Genomic DNA, 23,217 nt, shown 5'->3' with positions numbered 1-23,217 from the left:
TCTTTTTGGGGATTTCATGTGATTACTCTTCAGGATCAAAATCCTGTGTCCTCTCAATGAAACTGAGCAAACCTCCCAACACTTCAGGGGTTGTGCTTTGTGAGATGTATTTCCATTCAACTAAAGGGATTGAATAAAATAATAAGTGTTCAGTGTTATGCTACTTATAATGCATATGAATTATGTGAAGCTGATCACAATCAATTAGTGGGGCTCTGGCGAGTGAGCTGGTCTCACCCGGCAGCACCGCAAACCTCACGTCAGATGGATTAAAAGGTTGGTCAGATGGATTAAAAGGTTATAGCTCATTAATTCTTTCACCTAGATCACATTTCCTCAGTCCAAACAGGGTCTTCTTTGTTCTGCCTATTGTCCTCTAAGTGGTCTGTGGTCGAATCGTGTGAGTCTAAGGCTGTGCTTAGATTACCGTCAGGGCAGACGCACTGCAGAGTGATAAAAAATGAATGATTAAGTGATTAAGAATATTGATGTAACCCACGAGTAGAGAATAATAGTTGCTAGTTAGGCTTCTAAAATCATATTTGTGTCTTGATCTGTCATAAGCAGTAGAAATCGAGCCTGTGCCAATAAGGATAACGCTTTTTGGTCAGATGCCACCTATGTGAAGTCATACCTTGTTAGTAATTTAATCAGGGCTGCTTGGGAAGGTGTGTGTGTCTATGTGTGATTGTGTGTACTCAAACAGACCTCCTTTTCAATAGTCTAAACAAGGGGTTAAAATAAAACACACATTTTCTATCAAAATGGTTGCGTCTATGATGTTTTTGCTTCTAGCTCTCCCTTGTAATGTTTTATTCTTATTTATGGAGGGAGTCCAGCTTCACGGCATATGTGTGAGTGGTGGTTGTCTTTCACAAACGTGTGACATTCTGTACAACTGGGGGGACGAGTCTCCAGTGTTGACTACTGGTGGCATGCCCCCGTAGTGAGATTTTAGTTTCCTATTCCCATCATGCTTTCCATTCTGCATCATCAACCATATCTGAGAGAAAGGTCACAGCGTATCCATTATTAACTGCTCGGTCATGCCTTGTTAAATTATTAATCACTTTCCCCCCGGCATCTTAAAAACAATCTGCATGCTTTCCAGCCGGGTGTCACCTACACACACACACGCCTCAGGGCCAGAACACCTCTCCTGTGGCCGACATCCACGGAAGACGCTACATAAACAGCCTCGTGTTTGGCTGACGATCGACAACATGGTCTTGAGACGATCGCGACAGTGCGCGAGCTCACAGAGGCGTTGTCCAATAATACAACCATAAAAAAGAAATAACGAAATGGAAAAAAACAAGGAGAAAAATAAATTAGGAAGCAACACCTTTGAACAAAGCCGCTCAACACACACCCACTCCCTCGGGAGGTGGGAATGGAGAGAGATGTAACGGTGGTGTACACTCGATGGGAAGCCGTGTAGCGGTGGACCGAGCCAAGTGAACCGTCAGCCTGTATGGGAGCAGTTTGGTCAGGGGTAACAGGGGTAGCAGGAGAAGCGCTTGCAGCAGCAGCAGCAACAACAGCAACAGCAGCAGCAGCAGCAGCAGCAACACAGACGCAGGGAATGTACTGTGAAAGCACTGCATGGGGCAGAGCAGCAAGAGCTCAGAGACACCCGCCCACCCTTCCTGAATCAGCCGTTTCTGTGGCGACCAGAAGCAGGGAAGGGAGGTGGAGGGATGGCCGTGAAGAGACGACACTCCAGACCCAGTGGGAAAATCATGAAGACAGAGAGATGGCTGGCTGGATGGATGGCTGGATGGCTGGATGGCTGGATGGCTGGATGTCTGGATGGATGGAGAGAGAGAGAGAGAGAGAGAGAGAGAGAGAGGGAGAGAGAGAGAGAGAGAGAGAGAGAGAGAGAGAGAGAGAGAGAGAGAGAGAGAGAGAGAGAGAGAGAGAGAGAGAGACAGACAGACAGACAGACAGACAGATAGACGACAGACAGACAGACAGACAGATAGACGATAGACAGACAGACAGACAGACAGATAGACGATAGACGATAGACAGATAGACAGATAGACAGATAGACAGATAGACAGATAGACAGATGGATAGATGGATAGATGGATAGATGGATAGATGGATAGATAGATAGATAGATAGATAGATAGATAGATAGATAGATAGATAGATAGATAGATAGATAGATAGATAGATAGATAGATAGATAGATAGATAGATAGATAGATAGATAGATAGATAGATAGATAGATAGATAGATAGATAGATAGATAGATAGATAGATAGATAGATAGATGATAAAGGAGACAATACTGAGGGCCAATGGGAGCTGGGGGCTGGCCCATGTGCATCAATCCCTGACAGATTGACAGAATGAGCTGCATTCAACGACAGCATCCATGGTGTGAGCGACAAACATGGAGGGCTTTTCACACTCAGTCGATGGTCTGTGGCCGCGCCGACCACTGTCATCTCTCATGGGCTCACGGCTTTCAGACCAGAGCGCTGACAATTGACACCCGGCCACTGCCCACACTGTCTGTGACACATTACTGTTGTCCACCACGGTGGCTTAAGGGACCCTGTGACTGCAGGGGACTATTATGGAGGCCATTCAACAGGTTCACAGCGCTGAAGAAAACAACTCAGTCTACTGTGTTCACCACAGCTGGGCGTGTAGGTGCGCGTGTGTTTACAGGCGTGTGTGTGCGTGGGCGTGTGCGAGTGTGTGCGTGCGCAGGGAGCAGGTAGCAGGTAGAAGTCTCACAATGGGTCACCTACTGATATAGCGCTAGGAAAGTGGTTGGATTGGCTGAGGTGAGGAGGCAATTGGAAAGGGGAAGCTTGCTGATAGCCTCACACGGCTGCCATTGGGATAAAAGAGGGAAGTCATGGCACATCTAAATTACTGCACCATGGTCGATGGGAATCTTGGCGTACTCTGCATGAGGAGCGCTCGTTTCTGGTATTGACATTCACATTAACCATGGGAACGAGGCAATGTGGTAAGGTTTCCATGGATTCCTCTGGCGGTAAAAAAACTAAAACAGAAATGGGCGCATTTCCATTGTTAAAAATAGGGATCCGGGTGTTCTTTTTTTCTCAGATCAGTCACATCTTGAACTCAGCGTTACGTAACGATAACACACTTTGATGTGGAACGTATTTGTTCAGATCCTGTCCTCGACGCTTGTCACCACCCCATCCAGATTACAGAACACATCGCCGCCACACAGTCCTCAAATAAGGCAGTCGAGACAAAAGACATTCATACTCAGCTTCTGGAAAACACCAGCAGATCTACCATGTCAACAACGGCAGGCTTCGGGCTCCTCCGTTGCTGATTAGGTCCACACCATCATCCCTGTTTGTGCATTAACATTCAAAAGCCCCAACAAACACCCACTGAGATGTTTTAAACGTGTTTTTCTGAATAAGATTGAGGATAACACTCTGCTCACCTGCTATGTTTGTTCCTTTCTACCCACCTTGCCTCTGTGGTGCACATGGTGACGCGCACACGCACACACACCCACACACACAGGCTCGGGCATGCACGCCCGCACCACACACACACACACACACACACACACACACACACACACACACACACACACACACACACACACACACACACACACACACACACACACACACACACACCACACACACACATACATAAGCAGTCCACTAAATAGCACACCTGCCCCTTACTCCCAACGGTCCTTTTCACTTGTCAATCAAGGCGTAAACAGGCGTTCACACATTTCTGCCAAAACACACACCAGTTTAATCACAAAACACACACAATATGTGTACACACACACACAAACACACAGACACACATGCAAAATCACGCAGAGACACAATTGCTAATGTGTTTTCATAAATACCCAGGCACACAAACCAACACACACACACACACACACACACACACACACACACACACACACACACACACACACACACACACACACACACACACACACACACACACACACACACACACACACACACACACACACACACAGACACACACACACAAAAACACACACAAATCAAATACCAATTCCCTCATACAAAATTGTTCTTCAAAACTGACCCAATATTTATGAAGCAAGAGCTGAAAAATCCTCTTTTGTCCAATTGTTTTGTTGTAACGCCTCAAAAAGAAAGGTATTAATTTAAAAAAGACGCAGTCAACAACAGAGATCTATTTTTAGTTATGTAACCATCTCATTGTTTCCAGTGGAACACCTCATTAGAAATCATAATGTTGAAAGGGACTCACCTGTTTGTGCTTGTGTGTGTGTGTGTGTGTGGCTGCTGGTGGACTCCCGGTCAGCATAAAGTGCGTCGCTGTACGGTCGCCGGACACCACTCTCTCCCACTGGAAAGGCGCCAGTGGATTGGCTTCTCACTGCTCTCCCCGCATCCGAGTCTCAGAGACACACACCAGCTCTGCCTCTCCTTCTGGCTTCCACACACACGCACACACACACATACACACTCTCACAAGCAGGCAGGAGCAGCATTCACTGCCACAGTAGAGGGAAGGCTGGGGGCTGCAGATGATCAGCCCAGGTCCGCCCTCTCTCTCTCTCTCTCTCTCTTTCTCTCTCTCTCTCTCTCTCTCTCTCTCTCTCTCTCTCTCTCTCTCTCTCTCTCTCTTACTCTCTCAATCTCCTCCCGCTCTCTCTCTCTTTTGCTCTCTCTTTATCTCCCTCTTTTTCTTTCTCTCATTCTCTCTCTGTCTCTCTCTCTATTTCTCCCTCTCCCCTACTCTCTCTATTTCTCTTGGTCTTGCCTTATCTCTCTCTTTTTCTCCCAGCCTCTTCCCCCCTCTCTCTCTCTCTCTCTCTCTCTCTCTCTCTCTCTCTCTCCCTCTCCGTCTCCGTCTCTGTCTCTCTCTCTCTCTCTCTCTCTCTCTCTCTCTCTCTCTCTCTCTCTCTCTCTCTCTCTCTCTCTCTCTCTCTCTCTCTCTCTCTCTCTCTCTCTCTCTCTCTCTCTCTCTCTCTCTCTTCCTTTGTCCCTCTGTCCCTCTACCTACCCCTCTCTTTTAAAGCTTTACTTTTGAGCTCTGCTCCTCAAGCAATCCACCCATCCTCCTAAAGCCCTTGCATTCAAAGGCGACAATCAAGAAGTCAGGGCTCTGATTTAAATCATTACACAATGCCAAAGTATGTATAGATTTGTCTGGCTCCCGTCCACATCCCGACACACACTCCAAGCTCAGAGGCAGCCCGAGGAGAGAGAGAAACCTGTTAGAATGAGGGTTCTTTGAGCTGGTTGCGTAGAGAGCTACTCCCACCTCCTGTCCACCCCCTCACCCCTCTTGCCTCCACACCAGCCTGTTGAAGTGAGTCATCAGCGCTCCGCCAATGGCAATACAGCAGGCTGCCGTTGATTAGAACCACAAGGAGTACTTATAGAGAGGTGATGTTGGTGTACTGCTATTTTTAAGGAGATGGGAACGCAAAAGGGAGGGGGGGGGGGGGGGGGGGGGGGGGGGGGGGGGGGGGGGAATCAGAAATTATGTTCCCCTACTTCCGTGAGGCAGTGGCTCAACAATATCAGTGTGTGAATGAGTGTGATGGTTTCTACACCAGGACCCCTTTACCTATCAGATCATTTGTTTTTACCCCCCAGCAGCGTACTTTGGGAGCCGCTCCCAGCACACCTAACATAATCGAATGTGGCAATCTGTCTGGCGCCATGTGATGCATAATGAATGGAAATGCTAATACATGCCTAATGACATAACATGACTAAATAGTAAACGACTGAAGTAGTAGCAATTAAACTCAAATTAACCAAGAGCAGCTTGTAAATTATTAAAAAAAGCCCATAAATAACCACACAGAGCCTGATGTGTTGCGTGGGGGGGGGGGGGGGGGGGGGGGATTGTGAGGAAATGAAGCCACCAAAGATATCTTCAAGGGAAGATTAGGGCCATATTGGGGCCCAGAGAAGCTCAACAGATTGGGGGTGATAAGGCATATAATGTATTAAAAAAATAAACAGAGGGGAGAGAAGACATTAAGCTCACATGAGCATGACCCGCTACTCAGTGGGGTAGCTATGCCGCCGCTGCAGTCACCTCCACCCAGACCATCACACATCATTATTCATCGGTATTGTGTTCATTAAGCAGCTTTGGTCCACATTAGGGTATTGTTAGGTTGATTATAAAACAGCTGTTGTTGAACTAAAGCACCAGGATACAGAGTGAGTTACCGGTCAGGACAGCACACCCCGTAAAAATAACGCTGTTCTTTTTGTGTCATTAATTGTGTGTCTTTTTCAGCAGGATGGACATTATAGCGAGAATAACATGGTTAACCGTGTGTCATGTACTGTTGGCAGGAAGATTTAAATTATTCAACTCAATTATTCATTATTCAAAGCACATGGCTCCTTTCAAGCACTTCAGTAATTGGCCAATATGATGTAGTTTGTATCGTCTTGTCTTGTACTGATTGTTATAATACACAAACAAAGTTTCTTCTCATCCTTGTTAAAGCAATATTGACTCTGAGTCTTAGAGCTTGAGCTTAAGGCTGCCTTGGCAGTGTGTTTTTTTAGGTTTGAACTGCTAATATCCGATCTGAATGTGATCTATCTCTTCAGAGAGAACACAGTCAAATATGGAACAGATGAGAGATGGGGAACAGAGTGTGTTTACCATAGGGGGGAGCTCTGTCAAACAATGAGAAAAATCACACTTTACAACTACAGCTCTGTCGTGACAGCTAAATCCCTCCAAGAATAGCTCATCAGGCCACTGCTTCTATCACTGAGGAAACTGTAACACGGTACATGATACTGAAGCGCCAGCTCTGACGTGCGTTTCAACTCTATTCCACTCCCATTCAATCTGGTACTCTTCCAAGTATGAAAAACGTTTTCTTTATCAAACCGCGCTGATTTGATGAACACACTACTTCAAATCAACTTCTTGGAAATCACATAGGAGCTTCTGAGGGGTGTAGGCACGGCACAATTGATCCCAACTTTGATGCTCTTCCACTTGCCGGTATTGGCACTCACACAAATACTCTGCTGTTCCTTCGTAGATCCAGCTGTCAAACCCGGGTCATTGTAGCCAATGACAGTAATGTATTACATGACAACATCAGACGACAGTGGTTTAAATTGACAAATGGCTTGAGGTGATCAATCATGGTAGGAGACCACTGTAGATGATGCTCCAGTCCTTTGTTGGAAATGACCGCTATGCTGATACGGCTCTCCATCGTGCATTCTATTCACCCTATTTAACATTAGCATAGGCGTTAGGGTTAGGGTTAGCGTTTTTGGATCAGACCAAAACCTCTATGCTAATGCTATACAATAATATTTTAACTGCTTAACTAATGTTCATTGATATTTGCTTGACCATAAGTTAGTTCATTTGATTAACTTTTAGTTTGTTAGTTAATGCTTATAACTGCATCACTTAATGTTAATTATTGGTTAATATATATACCTTTACTATAGGGCTTGTGCATTGCGATGTCACATGACAATGACCATGACATTATTTTCATAATAGCGAGACACTGTGTATGAAACGTCCACAGCGTTTCTTATGCGAGACATGCGAAACAAAATGAACGTTTGGTCTAGGTTATGTTATATTTACCATGATTTAAGATTATTAAGGTAGGACAGAATAAACCCTCCCCTTATAGTCCTTTCAATACGGCAGAGCATCAAGTACAAAAAATCCCATGATGCATTCTGATGTACGAGCCCTTTACCAGGTCAATCGTTACTATGACATGGACACAATCAGCAGTTCTTCAGCAGCTATGTATGCTTGGACATAACGCAATTATGTGGCCCAGCTGCTTATTGGACCACTACTTGTGACTCAAACCTTAGTAGTCCTAAAATAGAGTCGTCTTCGCTGATACAATCGTCTCCGTTTGCCATCAGAGGTAAAGAATAAGAAACATTGCAGAAGAATTAGAGGAATATACTGTAGAGTGCTAACTGATCATGATTCACCTGTATCTTCTTTATGTAAATGCAGGTCTTGCTAACATTATTTTGCATTTATATTCCGATTTATTTGTATTTCATTTTACAACAAAATCACATCCCTCTCCCCTGCCAAGACATCCGTCTATAATTAACACGTTGAATAAGCCTTTCACTATTGCAGAATGTCAAATACAACAATAATAACAGAAAATGCGGTGAGTGCTGTAGTACAAAGTGAAGTTGAAAATATTAAATATACTGATATTTTTTAATGATATGGTCAGAAGTAGATTATGCCTTTTGTGAGCAAAATATCCCAAAAGTGAACAGTACACAGTACACAGAAGTATTAAATGTGAGTGCTATAAGTAAGTTAATGATGAGTTAATGGTTCATCTTCCCATTCAGTAACGGATCTGGCAGACAGTCTCGATTCTTCTCCTCGTCTCATCAAAACTCACCTGCCGGTCCAGATGATTCCCAAGTCGTTTTGGGAACAGAAATGCAGGGTACAGTATTTATTTTAAGTATAAAAGCTGAAGGTCGGCGTTAAGTACATTTTTACACCCTATTTTTAGTAAATTGTGCACAATTGTACAGCTGTGTTGTGTATTCTGAATATATTTTTAATGGACATTTCAATCAAATCTGTGATAAATTACTTTGAGATATATTTCATATGTACATTGATATATCTTTGTAGTTATTTACAAAGGATGCCATTGCCAATAAAGACCTTACAAATATTGTTTCAGAGATGTAAATGCCTACAATGGGGGTTCTCTCTGCAGGTAGTGTATGTGGCCCGTAATGCTAAAGACAATGCAGTGTCTTTTTCCACTTTGACCGCATGGACTTATGCCAACCAGAGCCAGGAGAGTGGAACAGCTACCTACAGAGATTCATGGACGGAAAGAGTCTGTACATCACATATTAAGCACAATATACATAATCAACATAATTCAGGCCTACATTTTTCTCTGCTTCACCTTCATTAGAAGTTTCTTATGTGATTTCCTCTCTGATTTTAGTGTTATTTGGATCCTGGTATGATCATGGACTGGCTGGTGGGAGAGGAAACAGTCCCATCCTGAAATCCACTACATGTTCTTTGAAGATATGGTGAGGTAAGTAGTGTTTGTGTAAGAGCAGCAGTTCTTAACCAGGGGTATGTGTTCCCAAAATGAAAAATACAACCTTGAAAAAATGTGGTCAAGATGTAGGGTTAAAGTGTGGGTGTGTGTGTGTGTGTGTGTGTGTGTGTGTGTGTGTGTGTGTGTGTGTGTGTGTGTGTGTGTGTGTGTGTGTGTGTGTGTGTGTGTGTGTGTGTGTGTGTGTGTGTGTGTGTGTGTGTGTGTGTGTGTGTGTGTGTGTGTGTGTGTGTATAAGAGAATAGCGAGCCAGTGCGTGATTAAAAGTAGCTCAATAGAGTGGAAAAACCAATAAAGAGAAAGAAAGAAGAAAGAAAGAAAGAAGAAAGAAAGAAGAAAGAAAGAAAGAAAGAAAGAAAGAAAGAAAGAAAGAAAGAAAGAAGAAAGAAAGAAAGAACAGAAAGAACGAAACAAAGAAAGAAAGAACGAAACAAAGAAAGAAAGAATAAAACTTATGACGAACAATAGTTGAGCGCTGCATGCAGCACTCACCTAAATAAAATAATAATATAAATTACACCAAAATTACACAAAATTACCAGTTGCCATTCATAAGTAAGGCTGAAATCAAAGCAATCTAAAGGTGCGGCCACACTGAACGCGTTACGCGCGTTAGATTACGCGAGTAATGCGCTTAACCTGACGCTTGATCATTGTGTGTCACAAAAATGGTTCAACGCGCCTAACGCGCCTACGCAGCTAGATGAGCCCGCCCAGCGGAGGTGTCTTGCTTCGCCCTGAAGGGGCTTATTTTCCATAATGACCGGCAACGTTTTATACATTATCCCGCTTATTACGCGATACAATAATGGTGTGTCTTTTTACAATTTATTCGTTACCAGCATTCGTAGTGTTGATTAGCAGAGAAGTAGTCCGCCGAAGAAATTGACGTTGCTTAGCAACCGTAGACGCTGGGGTTGACAAGTTACCAGATTGCTATCCATGCAAGTGAACGGAGCGTTCCACGGGCCCTGTAAAAAGGCCTATAATATTTCTGTTTATGGCATATATTTCTCCTCAGATTAGGCCAATAAAGCAATGATTTAAAAAACACACACAAACGCACACACTGAATCGATGACTTGGTCGTCCATGATCTTTCTGCTTCTGTGCGTCCTCCGTCTCTCTGCCAGTGACATCGGGTCAAGCTCAAAGCTGATTGGCTATCGCCGCTAAGCGTCACGCGTTGCGTCTACCGCGCTGCTTTAGCGCATGTAACGCATCGACGCGCCTAAACCAATGGTTCCCTTTGCAAATATGCTGACTTCCTTCAACGCCTCTAACGCGCGTAACGCGTTCAGTGTGGCCGTACCTTAAGAAATATTATTTTATGATTATTTAAAATCACCTTGCTCCCTCTCAAGGATGCATTACAAAGAGAGATAAATAACAGACATACATGCACATACAGACATACCTGCCGGCTGGCAGGCAGGCAGGCAGGCAGACAGACAGACAGACGACGGCACGGACGGACGGGACGGACGGACGGACGGACGGGACGGACGGACGGACGGACGGACGGACGGACGGACGGACGGACGGACGGACGGACGGACGGACAGACAGAGAGGGCAGTGGACCGGAAGGTGAGGTCAAAGTATTGTTTGGAGGAGTAGAGTTTAGTAGAAAGAAACAGCCCCCACACTAGCCATTTGGGGTCTGGAGGACTGTGAGCAGTCCAGGGCCAGAGGACCTGAGAGCGTAGGGGTGAAGGAGCCCAGAACGGGCTGAGGCTATGAAGGGGACTCGTGGGTAATAACCAGGGGTTTGAGCATCCATGGGAGCCGATGTAACTGCCAGATAAGTGGGGTGATCGTGAGCAGACCAACTGGTGTGGATGAGAGCTTTTGGATGTGACACCCCCGATCCTCCGTCTTGTTCTATAATCTCACAATCTCACACACCCTTATCTAAGGATAATCTGACTGTGAGAAGGGGACAGGGAGAGCTATTGTGTGTCTGACCGCAATATGTTGGGTCTATTAGAGACAGAAACATCCTGTCTGGCCTTTGATTGGACGACAGCATCAGCGCCGCCAAAGCTGACGTCACGCTAACATGATGGCTCCCATATCTGTGAAAGAAGCCTGATATCCCTTCGTCAAGAATAGAATGTTACATCACAGTGCCACATGCGCACGGCAAGGAAACACACATCAACTACTCACTTGAAGAGTGCCATTAATATATTTGGTCCAAATAGATGTAATGGTAGGATCTCTCCAGGTTACACATGGATAGGCTTGGGCTATGGCGCTGATTCCATAGCCGTGAGACAGTGAAACGTTGTCCCAGACAGGAGAGCCTAACTCTTTCTAAGGCTGCCTTCTCTCCCTTGAGCCCTCAAACAATTCACACCCTTGTGGAAATGTGGAAAACACAATTCTAAAAATGGCACATAATATGCCACATCTGAGGGACATGGGTGGGAAAACTGAGGATTTGTTGATCTTACTCTGAATTGTGTGTCCCTCGCGGGGGTTGTTCCTCCCTGAACGTCATCGGTCGAAGCTATTTCCTTGTGACACTGTTCCAATTAACGCACATGTTTCCTGGCCTCAACCATGAAGGCAAGATTAAATAAAAGAAACATCTAGACATTCCCTTCATTCACATTTCTCAAAGTGTCCCTCCCTGTCGGTAATTGTAAATCCGCATTTCTCCTGCAATGAATTTGATTAAGATGGGTTAATTAAGACTTACTATTTCTAGGACTCAAATAGCCTTCCCCACACACAACCCCAATACATTATGCACAACCATGATACACAAAACCACAATAGATTACACACAGCAAAAATACATTATGCACAAACATGATACCCACAACCATAATAATCACAACCATGACACACACAACCACAATGCAAACAACAATGACAGACAAAACCATAATACACACAACCACAGTACATTACAGATAACTATGAGAAACAAAACCATGATACACGCAACCATTCTACAAACAGCCAAATAATTGTAACCACAATTCTTTTACAAACAACCATAATACACATAACCACAATACAATTCACCTAACCATGATACACACAACTATAATACACATATAATGCACATTACGTGCAACCATAGTACACACAATTTTAAATCACACACCCACAATCATTATGACCAACCATGTGTTTTATTTGCACACTTGCACAACAAAATTAATCGCAAGACCTCAGAAAACCAATTTGGTTACCTATGGGCGGGGCCTAAATATGGTCCCATCTCCAGGTAGAGTGATGAGCATCTGCCAAGAAGGACCTCCAGGCACAACCACAAAACACACAACACAATGCACACAAGACCATTGACACAACCACAAAAAACACAACACAATGCACAGAAGACAATGGACACAACCACAAAAAACACAACACAATGCACAGAAGACAATACCCACAATACAATAAATACAAAAAACAATCAAATACACAATGACAATACACACAAACACCAAACGCACAACACAATACACAACCCTGTTACACGCAACCAAAATACACGCAACCACATTAAACACAATCTTAACAAACGCAACCACAATATGCACAACCACGATACACACATCCACGATGCACGCAACCACGATACACACAAGAATGCATACTCATAAAGGCTTGCCTCTAAAAACATAGCATGTAAAAGACGCAAGACTTGGGGAGAAGTAGGACATTTCTTAATGTACCTATAGGCTCGAGAATTTTCAATGTATCCATATAGATGAAATACAATTACCTTGTAGTTATCACGTATAGTGGATGCAATAGCACAGTTTTCAGTCATTTCCACTTTGCTTCCCCATCCCATCCATCCGTCTATCCCTCCATCCATCCAGCTCCTCACAGAACTTATTGGGTAAATAGGCCTCATCCGAGGGGACTTAGTGATCCAATATACGAGATGAGTTGCTGTTTTGTTGCAAGAATGTTGAAATGATTTTTTTGCACAAGTCCCAGGAAACGTACAGAATAAAATATAAAACCTCATACACACACACATACTAACACACACAAACACACTCTCCGCACACATCAATGATTAGACACCAGGGTTACACGTATAGACATTTGAAATGGTGTGCCTTGCTGCCTTGTGTTCTTTCTTCCAAAGCCGGTGATGAAGAATGGTTGCCTTTGTACATGCAAGGCTGTTTCTTTGAAGTGAAAAATCTATTTCTGCATGCAGACTTCTCTTTCACCGATGAGAAAAAAGAAATGCTGAAAAAAGCTTCATTTTCAAATACCTTTCTCTTCAGCAGTCGCACCCCTGTTCTCTCTGCCACTATTCAAAGTAACGGTTTCCTCCAAACGATGCTAGTCAATCTAGATCCTATCTGAAGTGAATGCCAGATTTCAGCATTGTAACATTGAAGGACGACCACACAAACAGATTGCAGCCCACCGTGAATTTTAACACGGCAGCTTTTCTGTTAGAAACATACTGAGGGGCTGCATCAACCTGGGAGCTGATATCTTTCACTTCTGGGAAAAGTAATTAGTGCAAGACATTAAATGAGAACACGGTGGATAAAACATGCCTAATGCCGTCTCCTCGCTCGAAGGCGTTTGACCGACACGACAAACACATCGGTCCATTGATAACCAGATTAAAAATATCAAATGTATATGCAAATACACATTTGAAAACCAATTTAGAAGACGACATATTAATTAGACATGTTGTATTCAACTGTATGAGCTTTTGAATCTGGCTTCAAACTGCAATTTCGACCCAGAGAAATAGGTTTTCTCTGTGAACACACAGGGGCCGCATGAATAAATGATTATCCTTCTTACCCTTTATTATCGAAGGACCTCACCTCATGCAGCAATAATTTGGAAACATGTGAATGTGTCACACATTCATCGTAATCAGTCCTCCAAACAAATTCTTACACAGAAGAATCCGGAGAAATGAGGGCTGACGTGTCCTCATGTTTTTTTCTCACATAAAACACCCTATTTCTGATCAATTTAAATTTCCTAATGAAGCGTTCTAAATCGAGTCGGGGAGATTACGACCACCCCTATAGAACGCCACGGTATGGACGCCCAGGGATGAACTGATCTGCGGGTAATGGTCGGTATACGAGCAGTTATGAAACCCCTTCCACTTGCATTTCTATTTCTGTCTTCTTCTCCCAGGCCTGTCTCCTGAAGGGCTGTGAGGTTAACAGTTACAACAGAACGTTACCTCATCAAAAAGGATGAGCCGGTCACAGTGCCACCATTTAGTTTTTGACATCAGCCGCGGACGGATCTGTTGATACACAGGAGTGGAGATTGAATCGCATTCCTTCTCATATGGCCAGCTTTAGATGCCTCTTTTGGAATTTGATTACATTTCCATATCTCAGAATAGATAGAGAGAGAGAGAGAAAGAGAGAGAGAGAGAGAGAGAGAGAGAGAGAGAGAGAGAGAGAGAGAGAGAGAGAGAGAGAGAGAGAGAGAGAGAGAGAGAGAGGAGAGAGAGAGAAAGAGGAGAGAGAGAGAGAGAGAGAGAGACTGAGAGAGAGGGGAGAGAGAGAGAGAGAGTGAGAGAGACTGAGAGAGAGAGACTGAGAGAGAGAGACTGAGAGAGAGAGGAAAGCTTATGTAAATGCAGGGTCAACCTTATATTTTTTCTCCCTTGACAGACTTGAAGACTAAATGCATTAAAATTAAGTTCATTTTTCGTAACATATAACAACAGTATCTTCTCACACAGACAAAACATAATCAATTCTGTCTGAATGCCATCTGTTCGGATGTCGCCAGGCAACCTACGTCACTTTAATTGTATTATTATTAAAGGAATTTTCAAAAAACAAAATACATTATATCATACACAGAGCCACAGCAAATACACCAACCCACTGTTGCAGGTATATTACTCTACTGCTACTTTTTAATATGAATATCCTTATCATTAACGTATTCCTATCGCTTATTCTTTAAGATCCCTCATTATACTGCTCTTGCCCCCTTGATGAACTATGTTACACTCAGGATAGACATCACAAGCCACGAGGTCAACCTTTCTGGAGGAGTGCAGAATTCCCCAAGTCAAGACCTCTCTCGGCCAATCATCTCTCACTTTGACAGCCATATAGCTATTAGCAACGGAAGGCACTTTGAAAAACACAGAACTTATGACAACAACAAATTGTCAAAATTTTTTGCGTCCAATGAAACATTGGACACTCACACAGCAGACTTCACTCATTTATGAGATAGAGCTGGGGTCGAGAGGGTCCAGGGTTGGGGATGAGGGGAATGTTATGTTTGACTACCATAGGCTTTTGTACTCTTTCAAGGTGTCATTTCCTCCTGCTTTTATTATTTTACTTACGTGTCCAGGGAATACTTCAAAGTATTGTTTGTTCTACTATACACTACGGATGCAGGCTCTTCTTGTTTCTATTCTAAGATATAATTACATTCATATCCTTATAATGTAATATGTGCTCCGCACAGAAACCCATTCCAGAATGCCCATGTTATTGTGGAAGCACATGCTTCCCTGTTCCAACACCCCCCCCCCTGAACACCAGGCTCGACCAGAATCCTTCTGTACTGGTGAATAAATACAACAAACTAGAGATTTGGAATGAACAAGCCCAATATTGACTTGCCCCGGCCCTACAAGCAGAGACCGTACCAGCCTCCCCACTTGTTACCAGTTACCAGACTCTCGGTCAGATGCTCTTGGCTTAACAGACATGAGCGTGCAGGCTGTGACCGGCTCCTGTTAAACTGTCCTATTTTGCGAAAACCCCAGGCAGTCATGGTTTCTTTTTATCTTCCGTACGGGCAGCCACAGACTCCTAGATGTGCCGGCCCGGACAGCAGCACCAATGAGGTGAGATCATATTCTCATCTCCTGCTACGCCGGTGGCACTTGATAAAGCACCTTGTGTTTGAATGTTAAGTGTTCCTGCACTGTTGTGGGCCCTTTGTTTTCCTATCTATTGGTCTGCACGCTGATGTGAAGTGCATCTGTTTGTCTTGTTTGGGGAGTGGACGGTTGGATGGATGGATGGATGGATGGATGGATGGATGGATGGATGGATGAATGGATGGATGAATATGTTTACGTACGGATAGACAGACGTACGCAGGCGTCTGATGCCTACGTCTATTAATGCGCTTGTTCTCTCAGTGTGAAGACAAACGTCCTCTAGGGACACAAGACATATTCTAGCGATACAACGTAGGCCCGCAACGTCACAAGATTTGATTTGACACCATGCATAATCCGATGAATTGAATTGAAGCAAGAAAAAGAGAAAACATTTGGTCTCAGCAGCTTATACCAGCATGGAGACTTATATAACCGACCAACCAGCCAGGCGACTATTAGAGTATTTGGATTATAATATTTAAAACGCTATTTAAAGCCATGCTGGCATTATTGATAGGTGTATTATTATCATTTTGGGGACGGCATTGAAGAGGAATAAGAGAAGAGAAGTGCAGTGAGATATCCTTTAGTTTAGCCTGTTCACCACACGACATATGGATCCAATTCTGTGTAGATTCCACCAGCTCACATCAAACCTGCCGCGTACCGTCTGTGTCGCTCCTTGAGTGAAGCTGCTGGTTTGGAGAGTTCAAAATGAAAGGGAGAGCTATTCTTGTCATTAGCATTCATCATTTCCAGCCGAATGCATAACATGGTTTCATAGCATTTAAATATATAAATGTATGTATGAGAATGTTAATTTCTCAGTAACAATTCGGTTATTTTTATTTCCCCTATGTGTGTTTGGGCTTATACAACTTTGTTGCTGTCGCTTAAGCCTCTGCTCTTAAGTCATTAGGATTGCCTTAGGGCAGCATTAAGTTGTGTTCGTTGTCGTTTTTTTCCGCTGTACCTTCAAGGAACCACATTCCCTTGTGCACATACAGTCCCCCAGTATGGCAGGAGACGTCATCTTGGTATAGTCGCCAACACCTTCTTCTCTTTGCAGACAGTTGAAGGCAGTCGGATTTGTATGCAATAACGCTCCTCCACGCCTCCATGGACGTATCAGACTGTAATGACAAGGTCACAGATCTCCCATCATTATCCCTGCAGGCAGCCTGCTCTGCCAATCACAGCGGCTCCTCATATAACTCCAAAATATGAGGAGGCGCACCTGAAAGCAGCAGGGGGGGGCTGATGCTAATGAGGGGACTTCAATCAACTCCTGAGCGTTATGGGGAGGGTTGGCTCTGAAAAAGACCCCTGTCACTCTCCCCTCGGCCTGGGGAACATGACGCAGACGGCCCTCTCCGCCACGCAGAGGCTGGGGGCGGAAGGATCAGAGGTTACCTCCACAGTAAGGGAAAGATAGGGGGACGCTATCCGCACGTTCAGCACACACACACACACACACACACACACACACACACACACACACACACACACACACACACACACACACACACACACACACACACACACACACACACACACACACACACACACACACACACACACACACACACACACACACCTTTAATCATTCACTGCTGCCCTGGGAGTCTTTGGAGGCGAGAAAGGGAAAGGATGGTCCTTAGGTTATTCCACTCCCATCTGAAGATTTCTCCCATATCCCCAGGCATATCTGTGTTGAGCATCCTTCAGGAAGATGTCCTGTCCATAACCGTCCTTAATGAGTTCTGCTTCCCGCTGCACCACCGCGATCAAAGGGCTATGTTAGAACAGCAGTTTAACTTAATCTCATTGGGAGTTTATTTGGACATTGTCATTAGTTTGGCCCAAAGTGTTGCAATACTACGGAACTCAAATCTGCCTATGCCACGACCAGGGTCTTTTAAGTCAATTTAAATTATTCGTCAGGATTCACACACAAGCACAAACACTCACACACACACACACACACACGCACGCACGCACGCACACACAAACACACACACACACACACACACACATACACAGACACACACATACACACACACACACACACATACACACACACACACACAAATACACAGACACACACACACACACACGCACACATAAACAAACAATACGATCAGCAAATTTGGGGAGTGAGTTTCTCTGGCTCATAACACAGCACTTCTTTAATTTATGCGCTTTCATCTCTCTGTAACACGTTGGTTTCAAAACGATGACATCATGTGTTTGAGGTCCAATGGCGTTATACAGTAATACTGTACAGTTCTTCTCAACACATTTCGCAAAACTTGGTTCATTGCGTCAAAACTCAACACACAAGCAAATAAGACACAACACTGAGTAATATACCATTCACATCTATATCAAATCGAAACACTTCAAAACAAACAAACCTTTGTCAAAATGTCACTCTGATGCCAAAATGATACACACTTGTAACATATGAATACACTTTCGGATCAGCAGCAACACACTAGTCTACTTTATCTAAAACACTGCGGTCTTCCATATTCACTGTTATTACCAGGTTTTTTTAATCACTATCACACACTATAGACACATGCTTAGACCAAAGTAGCACAACTTGAAGTTTTTGTTACTATACCATAAACACATGTAACCATACCTTAAGCAAAAGCGCTGCTTTGCACTTTAGTTGCAATTCTGCAACACACTTGCTCCTTTCTGCAACACAAAAAAACAAAAAATGAAAAATGAAATCTCATTGTACCATTGGGAAAACACATCTATTTAAAACACAAAACACATTGGTTAATTGAAAAATACTTAAATACACACCTGAAAACACTTCCTGACAAAACTGAACACCTATCAGCGAGCTATAAAAAGGCCAAAGGACAATTGTGCACGTCCCGGGGCAGTGCAGGGGAAATATATCATAGTGTGCCTCCATAAGCCTTTGAGGGTAACTGCACCATCATGCTAAAATAGGTCCCTACAATACCCAACATATCATCACATTTCTAGATGCACTTCATGATGTAGCTGAACAGGACAGATCAGAGCAGCCCAGGTTTGTTGTTGTCTGGGATAATGCTTGTTTTGGTCCGGTACTGGTACACCAATCATAAACTACTTGAAGCCGTATACTCACCATTTCTAAACCCTATAGACATTTTTTTTTTCGGCTTGAAGATGGTGTGTATATGACCCCCAACCACATGCCCGCATGCCTCTTCTGCAGGCAATGGAACAGGCCTGCGGAGACATTGGGGTAAGGTCCATCCATGGATGGATTCGGCACACAAGGCGAGGATCCATTAGCCCACCCACGCACAATTGCCATTTTTTTCTGTGTTTACAGTACAGTTATGTATTTTCGTTTTACTGCACTGTAAAGTACCTTACTGCAATGTGCAGTAGTGAGTATTTGATTTTTTTTGTTGTTGTGAAAACGTGCCTTCTGTGGAACAGAATAAAATCAGTGAATATGGAAGACTGCAGTGTTTTATATAAAGTAGACTAGTGCGTTGCTGCTGATCTGAAAGTGTATTCATATGATACAAGTGTGTATCATTTTGGCATCAGAGTGACATTTTGACAAAGGATTGTTAGGTTTCGATAGAAGAGTTTCAATTTGACATAGATGTGAATGGTATATTTCTGAGTGTTGTGTCTTATTTGCTTGTGTGTTGAGTTTTGACACAATGAGCCAAGTTTTGCAAAATGTGTTCAAGCAATTAAAAACAACTATACCGTTCCACAGAAGGCACGTTTTCACTACAACCAAAACCTAAAATAGTCACTACTGTACATTGCAGTATGGTACTTTACAGTGCAATAAATTCAGTTTAAGCAAAAATACAACAAAAATAAACCAAAAATACACGTACTGTAAACACAGAAAAAAACGGCAATTGTGCGTGAGTGGGCTTATGGATCCTCGTCTTGTGTGCCGAATCCATCCATGGATTGACCTTACCCCAATGTCTCCGCAGGCCTGTTCCATTGCCTGCAGAAGAGGCATGCGGGCATGTGGTTGGCGGTCATATACACACCATTTTTTTTTATATAGGGTTTAGAACTGGCGAGTATACTGCTTCACATAGATTATGGTTGGGGTACCAGTACCGGACAAAAACAGCCCGATGGAAACACACATTATCCCAGACAACAACAAACCTGGGCTGCTCTGATCTGTCCTGTTCAACTACATCATGAAGTGCATCTAGAAATGTGGTGATATGTTGGGTATTGTAGGGACCTATTTTAGCATGATGGTGCAGTTACCCTGAACGGCTTATGGTGGCGTCCAAGATATATCTCCCCTGCGCTGTCCCGGGACGTGCACAATTGCCCTTTGACCCTTTATAGCTGGCTGATAGGTCTTCAGTTTTTTCAGGAAGTATTTTCAATTAACCAATGTGTTTTGTATTTTGACTAGGCGTGTTTCCCAATGGTACAATGAGATTTCATTTTTGAATTCAGTGTCTTATGTATGAAATAGTGTGTAGTGTGCAGGAGCAAGTGTGTTGCATAAAGGAGCAAGTGCACAGTTGCAACTAAATTGCAAAGCAGCGCTTTTGTTTAAGGTATGGTTACATGTGTTTAAGGTATGGTAACAAAAACTTCAAGATGTGCTACCTTGGTCTAAGCATGTGTCTATAGTGTTCAAGCAATTTGAAAAAACTATAATATCCGGGAGCTAACAGTACAGAGTGGCAAAGGATAACTATACACTTTCACTTGCTCACAAGCAATTAATTTAACCGTTATCTGCTGCCCAAAACTCAACATAGTACCACAAAGAACCTTGAGACCAATGAATCTAGCATTCCATTCATGTCCAATACATAAGACCCAAGATGACTGCTGCATACATACCTGAACAACATGTTTTCACTAATGTCCACAAATGTGTCCACAAATACATTCAGAAGCTTCCAGCAGAAGCGCTGACGTGTGCCTGTGTTATTTGTGCCCTCCGCATGAGAGAGAACAGCCACTTTCCTCTCACCTGCAGGAGATGTCTTAAATGAAAAATGAAAAGCGCTGAGGAGGATAATGTTGAAGAGAGATGGTAATGAGGTGTGTACCCCCAGTTTGGACAAAAGACAGTAGGACGCCAGGAAAGGAAGTCTGAGAGTGTTGGTCAGGCCTTTAGACACCAAAACAACCTAAGCTGTGTGTGCGTGATCAATCTTTGTGCACAGCTTTGAAAGCATGGCCCTCATCCGCTATTTGGACACATGTGTAAATAACGTGATATTCAGGAGGGATTCACCGGCACTCTAAAGCCTCTGTCAGACACCTCCGGGACGTGATATAAAAATAAACTGTAATCTTAATGTATCTATTCATTCTGGAGGTTTGGGTAAAATGTGGACATGTCGACTCATCTTGACGAATGGTTGTTGTCCAGAGCAGAGCAGTGGAGCATGGACACATGGGACCATGTCAGAACACATAACTACTACAATGACTACAACAATGATGAGAACAACAACAACAACAACAACAACATCTGATTCCTGTGAGGTCGTGGGCACTTTCCTGTCAAGCTGAGGCTACAGCAGCTCGCCAGCAAACAAAACCTCCAAACTGTGAATCTGTGTTTAGCACATGAAGCGTAGTGATGTAACGAAGTGAGACAAAGAAGAAGACGGCGATGATGAATCTGTGTAGTGCTTTGATGCGCTCGTGTGCAGATGAGTGCGCGGGAGGCATGATGTGTGTGAACGTTGGTTTGTGTGTGCACGTGCGTCTGTGTACTTGTGTGCGTACATGTCCCGATGTGTGTGTGTGGTGTGTGTGCGTGTGTGCGTGTGTGTGTGTGTGTGTGTGTGTGTGTGTGTGTGTGTGTGTGTGTGTGTGTGTGTGTGTGTGTGTGTGTGTGTGTGTGTGTGTGTGTGTGTGTGTGGGGCACATCCCGTTAAGTGTATTTTGACAAGGTTGACATTTAGGTTCCCAGTGAGGGGTGTCTAACCCCAGCATCTGGGGCTTGTCGCTCCAGAAAACCGAAACGGCAACAGATGTGAAGATCTTTTGTGCGCTTGTGGGAGTGCTTTTATCAGTGATTGTGCGTGCGCATGTTTACGTATCTTCACACTCGTAAGTGCCTCAGTCCTCTGCTCACAGAACATGGTTTCATCTCCTTGGTAACAAGCCGATTCAAACTTGATGATTCATGGCAAAGGCTGCTAATTTCTCTGCAGTTATTAAACATGAACAATAGACTCATACAGCCACAGATAACATGGCACTGTTATTGGTGTGTGTGTGTGTGTGTGTGTGTGTGTGTGTGTGTGTGTGTGTGTGTGTGTGTGTGTGTGTGTGTGTGTGTGTGTGTGTGTGTGTGTGTGTGTGTGTGTGTGTGTGTGTGTGTGTGTGTGTGTGTGTGTGTGTGTGTGTCTGTGTGTGTGTATGTGCATTTGTATGCATATATGTTCTGTATTTTTGTACTGTATTTGCCTACATTTGAATTCATATATGTGTATTTACTGATATATATATATATATTTAAATACATATAGAATCATCACATATATATATATATATATATATATATATATATATATATATGTGATGATTCTATATGTATTTAAATATACATATATATATATATATATATATATATATATATATATATATATATATATATATATATATACATACAAATTCTGTTTTTCTTCTTTCTTTGTGAGTCATATACGGAAAACAATCTGACGGAAAGCGGCACCTGGTGAATTGTAGACTTAAGAGTAGATTGTTTGGCTGTATGATCTGGTTCGGGGCTGATCCAGGTAATGAAAGTATAATACAAACTGTTGGCTGAAAACTTCTCTTCTTCAGAGGGCAGTTTACCTGAAAGCTAATTCTGATAATCATGTCTTCTTGAGGGAACACACAACTACACCCCCATAAATATAAAAATATATTATTTTGTCAAATACTGGTTTGTAGATTGTTGAGTATCCCAAATATACTGTTAAATAAATGAATTGCTTGGCCTCAATAATAATAAATAACAAATATACGCACTAGGCAACATGACAGCTATGACTGCCTCAAACAATTAAGTCTACAACAGTGTTCCACCTATGCAACAATAATCCTTTCCATAAAAACGTGCCGCAACAAGATGATGACAAAACCACAATGATCTCCTCGAATGTCACGAATCCTAAAGCAAAAAGAAAACATAGGTATA

The 23,217-nt window shown here is 43.3% G+C and overlaps 1 protein-coding gene and 1 long non-coding RNA gene across 3 annotated transcripts in view; one reads left to right on the top strand and one right to left on the bottom strand.

Moving 5' to 3' along the window:
- The window catches only part of LOC115545539 (prickle-like protein 2), a 27,692-nt gene extending 23,122 nt beyond the window's left edge, over positions 1-4,570 (bottom strand). For both annotated transcript variants that reach the window (XM_030358841.1, XM_030358835.1), the window contains exon 1: positions 4,280-4,570. The gene's annotated coding sequence lies outside the window, so the exon portion shown is untranslated. The remainder of the gene's footprint in view (positions 1-4,279) is intronic.
- Positions 4,571-8,380: 3,810 nt separating this feature from the next.
- Positions 8,381-9,035, top strand: LOC115539790 (uncharacterized). Its single transcript, XR_003976040.1, has 3 exons — positions 8,381-8,486; positions 8,769-8,894; positions 9,009-9,035. It is a non-coding gene; the product is annotated as an uncharacterized LOC115539790 (long non-coding RNA).
- Positions 9,036-23,217: the final 14,182 nt, after the last annotated feature.

Source organism: Gadus morhua, chromosome 1 (genome assembly GCF_902167405.1).
Source record: "Gadus morhua chromosome 1, gadMor3.0, whole genome shotgun sequence".
Taxonomy (NCBI): domain Eukaryota; kingdom Metazoa; phylum Chordata; class Actinopteri; order Gadiformes; family Gadidae; genus Gadus; species Gadus morhua.
This window is presented reverse-complemented; position numbering and strand designations above follow the sequence as displayed.